General features: G+C 41.0%; 1 long non-coding RNA gene across 1 annotated transcript; it reads left to right on the forward strand.

The window, feature by feature from the left end:
* Positions 1–308: 308 nt before the first annotated feature.
* On the forward strand, positions 309–4,661 carry LOC308088681. The gene is made up of 5 exons (XR_013933458.1): positions 309–388; positions 1,314–1,375; positions 1,912–2,003; positions 2,526–2,609; positions 4,308–4,661. It is a non-coding gene; the product is annotated as an uncharacterized lncRNA (long non-coding RNA).
* The last annotated feature ends 4,319 nt before the right edge of the window (positions 4,662–8,980 follow it).

Consider the following 8,980-nt stretch of genomic DNA (forward strand, 5'->3'; position numbering starts at 1 on the left):
GTGTGTCTGTCTTCAGCTTCCGAACGCTTCATAAGGAGGAGGTTACAACTGCTGTGATCCAGACAATAGAGGATTTCAGACACCAAAGTTGAGCCTCCACCAACTCCAAAGTAAGTTTTATATCAGGCTGTTAATCTGAGTAGTAATATGACCTTAAATTGGTTGTGATTTTAACAATTTGATGACCTGGCTTACCTGTGATCCTACTTTACTGAGGCACTACACTGTCTCTCTGCATGTATGTGATGTCTTAATATAATACACTTAGAGTTCATAACATGGTATTTGTGTTGTAATTTTCATTCACTAGGAGGCAGTGAAAAGATGGAGCTGGACGGGACCGGAGGACATAAAAAAGACGAAGACCCTTACCAGCAGGACAGATCGGGTGAGTTATTGCCCTGCTCTATTACTGTTGCATTTGATTGATCACGTGTATTATCAATTGGCTTTTTATGTAAGGGATAATTAACAGTGAGGTGGTCATTACTGAGAAATACGCTAACAGGGTGATGCAGGACTTGAATAAACACACTTGAGTGAATCAAAGATTCTCTGTCTGGTGGACATATTTTATTTCCTTCCCAAAAAGTGGATTTTACACAAAATGTGGGGGTCTGAGAGGCTTCCCACCATAGACAATAGGCTTTCAGCATCATGAAACTGCCTTTGTTTAAGCGAATATCAAAATCATACTTATGTTTACTCAAGTGTAGTGATCATACTTGCAATGGTTCCCAAACTGGGGGTCCCCAAATGATTTGGAGGGTCCCCAGATGATTACCTTAGTGCAACATTGTTTTCTCACTCGACAGTAAAGAAACCAACATACAGTAAAATTGTATACAGGGTACCTGCACATTTATAAAGTTACAATTTAAGGACTTTTAAGACCTTTTAATACCTCGATAGCCGATCTAAAATGATTAGCTTAATGTGCAACATTGTTTTCTCACTCAACAGTAAACACACCAACATACAGTGTATACAGGGTATCTGCACATTTATAAAGTTACAATTTAAGGAATTTAAGACCTTTTAATACCAAATTGGCCAAATATTATGTAAAAAATAGGCAAATATTGTGAAATCAGCCGATCTACAAGCTCACGCCTAGCAGTGCTAGGCGTTGTGAGCTTGTAGTTCGGATATTTTCACAATATTTATCTGTGGAACCGAGTCAAACTAAATGTAATGCCTACAATTCCAAGTGCTTGTCAGGGTGGGGGTCCCCAGTTCAAATATGATTATTTTGGGGGGTCAGGGCTGAAAAGTACAGTTAGACTGACACCACTGTATTAATGTCCCTACAGACCACCGTCCGTTAAATCTATAGAAGCCTCGGAGAGAGATGGCAGGTCCAGCCGGAGGACAGGTATGTTCCCACCCCCCCCCCCCCCCCCCACCTCTGAAATGCCTCTGTTTGTGAAATAACATAACACTTTTGTATCATGTTATGCTGAAAATATCAGTGCCCATACCCTAGGTGGGGTTGGTGAAAGGGCCTTTCTGTGTGGAGTTTGCATGTTCTCCCCGTGTCTCCTAGGGTAGATACCCTCACAAAAACATGCAGTAATCCTGGTCACTATACTGCCTCCCCCTGGCCAGGGGCGCCTGATGGAGGGGAAAGGAACTGGTTGGAATAACGTGTTCCTTCCACGCGCTACGTCCAACCAGGGAAACTCTCCCCTGTCAGGTGATAAGAAGGTCAGTTGGCTCTCATGCATTGAAGGAGGCATGAGCTCGGCCCTGGCCTCCCTAGGTTGGCAGAGGGAAGGTAGTGCCCAGGATTACATAGACAATTGGCACTGGGTGTAAAAAATGGGGTTACAAAATCGTGGGATAAACATTTTAGGAAAAAAATAATATTATGCTTAATGAGGGGTATCTTAAAAGTGTGATTTTCCACAGCTTCCGTACTGCTCACAATGAGGTGGTGACCCAGGCTGTGATGCAGGCTATTCACGACTCAGAGCCCCAGTGGACCACCAGCCTAGTCAGAAGTAAGTCTGATATCACGTTAATTTGGGGACTTATGTCCTTAAATTGCTTGTAATTTTAACAATTGGATGACCTGCTGCTTACCTGTGATCGTGAGGTATTTTCTATGTATGCGTTACCTTGCTTACTGCAAGTCGCTCTGGATAAAAAGCGTCTGCTAAATACCTACATTGTAGATTAGTGTTGATTTGACACTGTTAAAGATAACAGATGGCACACTAACCATCTAATATTGCAAAATGTTATATTGTTGTTTTTGTTAAAAAGGTAAGTTTTCTATTCAAATGGTAATTTCTATAGTGTTTGCTAAATAACAGGGGTCTCTTCTTGCTCTCAAATAAACAGAAAATAAATGTTCATCAGGAGAGTACCCCCATTTTGTTTGCCAGTTTACATTTTGTCTGCTCATTTCTTTGAGCAGACAAAATGTAAACTATCTGTGATCACTATCCTTTTGAGATGCCTTACTATAATACATTTAGAGTTCATAACTTGGTATTTGTGTTGTAATTTTCATTCACTAGGAGCCTGCAACAGGGCTTATGAGAACATCAAAGCCGCTCAGAAGATGGAACTGGATAAAGACCCTTACCAGCAGGAAAGATCGGGTGAGTTATTGCCCTGCTCTATTACTGTTGCATTTTATTGATCACGTGAATTATCAATTACCTTTTTTATGTAAGGGATATAACAGTGAGGTGGTAATTACTGAGAAATACACTGGAGACAACAAAGCAGAGGGGTCATACAGTCCAAATGTTTATTGCTTGGGTTGTGTAGCTGCCATAATATAGCTCTGGTCCAGAGCTATATTAGTAGTAAAAAATAAACAATATACTAGTTTCACTACTCGCCAAAACAAAAACATGGGTTTCTGATCTTAAAGGTAGGGTAAGTGATATTTTTTGGTTAAAACTAAAAGTATTTTGTTAAAAGGTTAAAATACTATATTCTGATAGTAATCATTGCTATAGAGTGTTTTTTCAGTAACAGATGTCTCCCTGTCTCTCCAGCTCTTTAATAAACAGAAAATACATTTTTCGGTAGGTGTCAAAATCTCAGCCAATCAGGAGAAAGTACAAATTTTTTAGCTTAATTTGTATAGTGTTCCAGTTCCAATTTTGTCTGCTCATTTCTTAGTGTCATCACTTCCATTTCACATTTCACTTGTTTAATCTGAATCCTAATCTGTATCCTGATTGAGTTCTCTGTCCTGGTTGGATAAAATTGAACTGAAACGAAAATGTATTTTCTGTTTAATAAAGAGGTGGAGAGACAAGGAGACTCCTGTTACTGAACAAACACTCTATAGCAATGAGTACTATCACAATATAGAGCTATTTAACACTTATTTTAACCAAAGCAAATCACTTACCCTACCTTTAAGCCATTCTACAGATCTGTCATAGCATTTTTTTATTGTCCAGTCCAGATCGGTGGCACACTTGAGTGAATCAAAGCTTTTCTGTCAGGACGTTTTATTTCCTGGCCAAAAAGTGCATTTTACACAAAAGGTGGGGTTATAAAAGGCTTCCCACCATAGACAATAGGCTTTCAGCATCATAAAACTGCCTTGTTTCAGTGAATATCAAAATCATACTTAGGTTTTCTCAAGTGTAGTGATCCTACTCTCAATGGTTCCCAAACTGGGGGTCGGGGACCTTTTAATTACTTTAGTGCAACATTGTTTTCTCATTCGACAGTAAACAAACCAACATACTGTTTAACGCAGGGGTCTTCAACGTTTTCAGGCCAAGCTGAGAGAGAGTTGAAGCAGGGACCCCCTCTATATTGTATAAAATTGTGTTTCAGATAAACTTTTGCTGATCTTTTTTCTGGCTAAAGTTCTCCTCAGAAAAGGGATGCTAGGGTTCAAGTGGTTAATGTAAAAAAAAAAAATCATATCAAACAAAGATTTGGCGGACCCCCTGTAGTAACTCTGAGGACGTCCTCAAGTTGTGAGTTTGTAGATCAGCTATTTTCACAACATTTATCTGTGGAACCGTGTCAACTAAATGTAATGCCTCAACTCCTAAAATTCCAAGTGCTTGTCAGGGTGGGGGGTCCCCAGTTCAAATATTATGAAGGGGGTCACAGCCTGAAAAGCTTGGGAGCCCTTGTCATAATGTACACCTGTTCATTTTACAGTCAATGGAAAATGCACTGTTCCTGGTCCAGAGGTTAGCGAGAACTTTCTAATGCTCGGGACTAGAGCTAGCCATAATATAACCCTCATACTGTATTTACTTATTTAGTTTTGTTGATCGCTTTAAAAGTCTAACCTCCTCTTCTCATCTGTTACACAGCTTTTCAAGAAACGGGTCAAGATTGGGCAGAAGGGAGGAGAGAGAGAGGACTTGGACTACCTCAGTGGTGCGGACGCGAACTTTGTCGAGAGTGATGAAGACAAGACTGCCTTTAAAATAACTTCACCAAAGTGGCGCGCCGGACGGCTGTCCAAAATAATGGCTTCATGTCAAACTGCCCTGGATGAAAACCGAAGGAAGTGTGTGGAGCCGAAGTCCAACCGTGTTCGCACAAACTACGAACTCTTCACCAGACAAACCCCCCTGCTGCAGAGGGCAAGCATCACTATCTGCAGGAGAGTGAGAAGGAAGAAGGCGACACTGGAGTGTAAAGCCTTTTAGTTATACACTAATCCACGGAGCGCTGCCCTGTAGGTAGCGCGCCATTGCTGCGGTGTCAGACTCAGTCAGCAGCTGTTGCGGTTCTGTCCGTCTGTTGACGTTACTCTTTACCTGCTTGGTTTAATTACTAAATAACTATACATCTTTGTAAAGTTAGTGTTAGTAAAAGTTAGTAAAAGTTAGTAAAAAGCAGGTAAAAGACTCAAGAGTAACGTCAGTGACTGCAGCTGACTGACACAGAGTCTGACACCGCAGCAATGGCTGCGCCACCTACAGGGCAGCGCTCTGTGGATTTGTGTATAGGCTACTGGACTCCTAAGCTTTTGGAAGGGAGTATAAATGGTTCCAGTTCAGTTTACTTTGTTTGATTGGCTTAGCGGCAGATTTGGACTGGAAACACGTGAAGGTGTCATTATGTTTCTGGTTCAAATCTGATGCTGAGCCAATCAAACAAAGCTATGGGGAACTGAACTGGAACACGAAACATTTATGCACCCTTTCAAAAGCTTCGGAGTACAGTTGTGCACAGTTAACGGTGGTGTGTGTGGATGTTTTTATTTTAATACTGTTTTTAGGAGTACAGTTGTGAACAGTTTAGGGTAGTGTGTGTGTGTGTGTGTGTGTGTGTGTGTGTGTGTGTGTGGATGTTTATTTTAATATTTTTTTAGCATCACTCACACCCCGTTCCGTTTAAAAAGTCAGTTCAGTTCTCCAGAGACTTCTGCCCAATCTTGACCCGTCGTTCCTACCTTGTTCCTAGTTGTGTGGAGAGGGAGTTTGGAAGTGCGTGTGTGGAGAGAGGGAGAGTTTGAGGTGTGTGTGTGGAGAAGAGTTTTGAGGTGTGTGTGTGTTTTGGAGGTCTTGGCCCCAGCTCTGTTAAAAAATAAATATTGCTCATTTGAAAGTGATTTTTTGTTGTCATTTTTAGCTTAATATTTATCTTCAAAGTAGATCGGCCATGGTTACAGGCCGTATCAATACAATAACCTGACATAATATGCAAGTGGTGTTTGGACTTCAAATATGGTTACAGGTCGTATCAATACAATATCCTGACATAATATGCAAGTGATGTTTGGACTTCAAATATGGTTACAGGTCGTATCGATACAATATCCTGACATAAAATGCAAGTGGTGTTAGGACTTCAAATATGGTTCCAGGTCGTATCGATACAATATCCTGACATAAAATGCAAGTGGTGTTTGGACTTCAAATATGGTTACAGGTCATATCGATATAATATCCTGACATAAAATGCAAGTGGTGTTTGGACTTCAAATATGGTTACAGGTCGTACTTCAAATATGGTTACAGGTCGTATCGATACAATATCCTGACATAAAATGCAAGTGGTGTTTGGACTTCAAATATGGTTACAGGTCGTACTTCAAATATGGTTACAGGTCGTATCGATACAATATCCTGACATAAAATGAAAGTGGTGTTTGGACTTCAAATATGGTTACAGATCGTATCAATGCAATATCCTGACATAAGCTGCAACTGGTGTTTGGACTTCAAATATGGATAGTGGTCATATCTTGACATTGGATATGAGTAACTAATCATCTCCACATATGACAGCTGTCCATTTCTGATGAGATATTTTAGACACTGATTAGAATTATTTCCCGAATATGGCATGTGGTAATATACAGTATCTGGGATGATACACTCCATATTCTATCAAGAATAAAAGTGGTCCCACATCCGTAGTTGATATGCTCCGACCATGAAATATATTTCAAATACTGTTCGGAGAGTATCCCATTTGGATATCATCATATTTGCATCATATCTGGTAATATTCGGGCAACGATATCTAGGGATTCTTCGTTTTTTTGCGCAGTGTAACCTAAACCCGGTATATTTCGTTGATTGGGGTCCCCGGGGGGTCTGCACTAGGCCAGTGGTTCTCAACCTGTGGGTCGGGACCCCCAGGGGGGATTTTGGGAGGGTCCCCAGATGATAATGAAGTGACAATTTAAGGACTTTTAAGACCTTTTTAATACCTAAAACAAATAACAAACAAGAAAAAAGGAGCAGCGGACATGTCAAAGTGAGATTTGTTAGATGGCTGTCCATCCATACCACACTGTAAAGACATAGTTTCAAACAAAGTTTTTTGTTTCCCCAATATGCCCCCCCCTGCACTGCCTCCTCTCCTCTCCTCTCCTCTCCTCTCCTCTCCTCTCCTCTCCTCTCCTCTCCTCTCCTCTCCTCTCCTCTCCTCTTCTCTCCTCTCCCTCTCCTCTCCCCTCTCCCCTCTCCCCTCTCCCTCTCCCTCTCCTCTCCTGCCCTTTCTCTGTCCCTCAGTTTCAGAAAGCATTCCAACAGTCTGAGTCACTGTTGGCCGGAAGCATGGACCAGTTCATATACAGAAAGGAAGAGAAAGAATGAGAGAGAGTGACAGGATTGGGAAATAGGAAGTGAGAATGGGAAGGGATTTTATAGAAATTCTGCAGAAAAAAATATTGTTTGATCTTACATCAGGACAGGAGGGTGTGTTAACTTATGAATGGAGTTAAGATAATCCATGAATTGCGTTGAAGAGGGAAGTGTTTGTTTGTTTGTTTGTGTGTGAATGTTTATGTGTGTGTGTGTGTGTGTGTGTGTGTGTGTGTGTGTGTGTGTGTGTGTGTGTGTGTGTGTGACGTGTGTGTGTGTGTGTGTGTGTGTGTGCGTCTGTTTGTGTGTGTGTGTGTGTGTGTATGTGTTGTATATAATGTGTGTAAAAGGAGTAATAGTAAATGTGAGGTCCCAGAACTGTGCCATGTACTGTAGCAAGACGCAAGAGTCACATTTTCACAGATTCAATAGATTATTATCAATGATAATCATATAACTTAGGTTACGTGATTATGTGTAATCTAAGATACAGAAATGCATGACGTACAGTAGTTGTAAAAGCTACAGTAAATGACTTGCGAAAACCCACATTAGAGACTCTCATGACTTCCTTTGAAAATGACTGGTTTGGCATCCAGATGGTGCAACGTTTTAGGGATTCCTCCACCACCTAGTTCTGTTGGTGCACTAGCGACTCCTACAGGTTGGTCGGGGCACCTGTTCAACAGGGAACAGAACTGGGAGTTCCTCCGTATGTGTAACTATATTTTTATATTTTTATATTTTTATATTTTTATATTTTTATATTTTTATATTTTTATATTTTTATATTTTTATATTTTTATATTTTTATATTTTTATATTTTTACATTTTTATATTTTTATATACGCACAATCCTCTGACACTGACTTTCACACAGTTAAAACTTATGACATCTGCATACTACCACACCTACCTTTTTGTTAAATGAAGGTTGCACAATCCTCTACACAGAGAGAGAGAAGACAGACTTTCTCACAATCACAGTTAAAGTTATGACATCGGATACTGCACCTCTACCTTTGTCATTCCTGAGACACGTCCGGTATGTGTTCCATGTGGCATGTAGTCCTCCTACCTGTGGTAAATCAGCTGTGCTACAGGTATGTACTGTATGTAAGTGGTTCTCAACCTGTGGGTCGGGACCCCCAGGGGGGTCCCCACAGGATTTTTAGGGGGGCCCCATATGACAGTGAAGTGACAATTTATCCAAATTGTCAAATAATCTACTGTAAGAGGCAAAGATTGTGAAAATAGCTGACTTACAAGCTTGTAGATCTGTAAATTTCACAATATTTATCTTAAAGTTGAACCAAGCTTTACTGTGTTGCAGATGCAGAAGCTCAGATGACCACAAGGTCATTGGATTCAATCTCCAGGCTGGCTGGGGAAAATGTGGTTGGCAAAAAATATCCATTAACACTATCCCTAACTGACAACAACATCTGAGGTTCCCTTCGTAAATGCACTTAATCCCACATTACTCCAGCTGAGCTGCCTCAGTAGCCAGAGGGACTGTGGTTTTCTAGGCAACTCTTTGGGGTTACAGTACAGTCTTGTACTGTATACTCCATTGTAGGATGGTGTTCTGCAAGCTCACAAGCTCACTTGTAGATCTTAGGCGGTATAATAAGCATGTGGTTGCAATGAGCTGCTCCATAGGGGCGGCCATAGCTGAGTGGTTAGTGAGCCCGCCTAGGGAGCCAGAGGTCTTGGTTGCCCCAGGTACGATTCCAGGCCAGGCCAGCAAATGTGTCGATGAAATGAAATTTGTCCCTGAGCAAGACTCTTAACCCCTAATTGCTCTCAGGCCCTCATTGGAAACAAGACCACAAGGACTTTCATGAACGGACCTGTTAAAGGAATTATATTATATCCCACTTGCGGAACTGTGTAAATGTGAAGCAGGGTGTTGTTGAAATCAGTAGTACAGGTATGT

Source organism: Gymnoscopelus braueri, assembly GCF_963280865.1.
Source record: "Gymnoscopelus braueri genome assembly, chromosome: 7".
NCBI lineage: Eukaryota > Metazoa > Chordata > Actinopteri > Myctophiformes > Myctophidae > Gymnoscopelus > Gymnoscopelus braueri.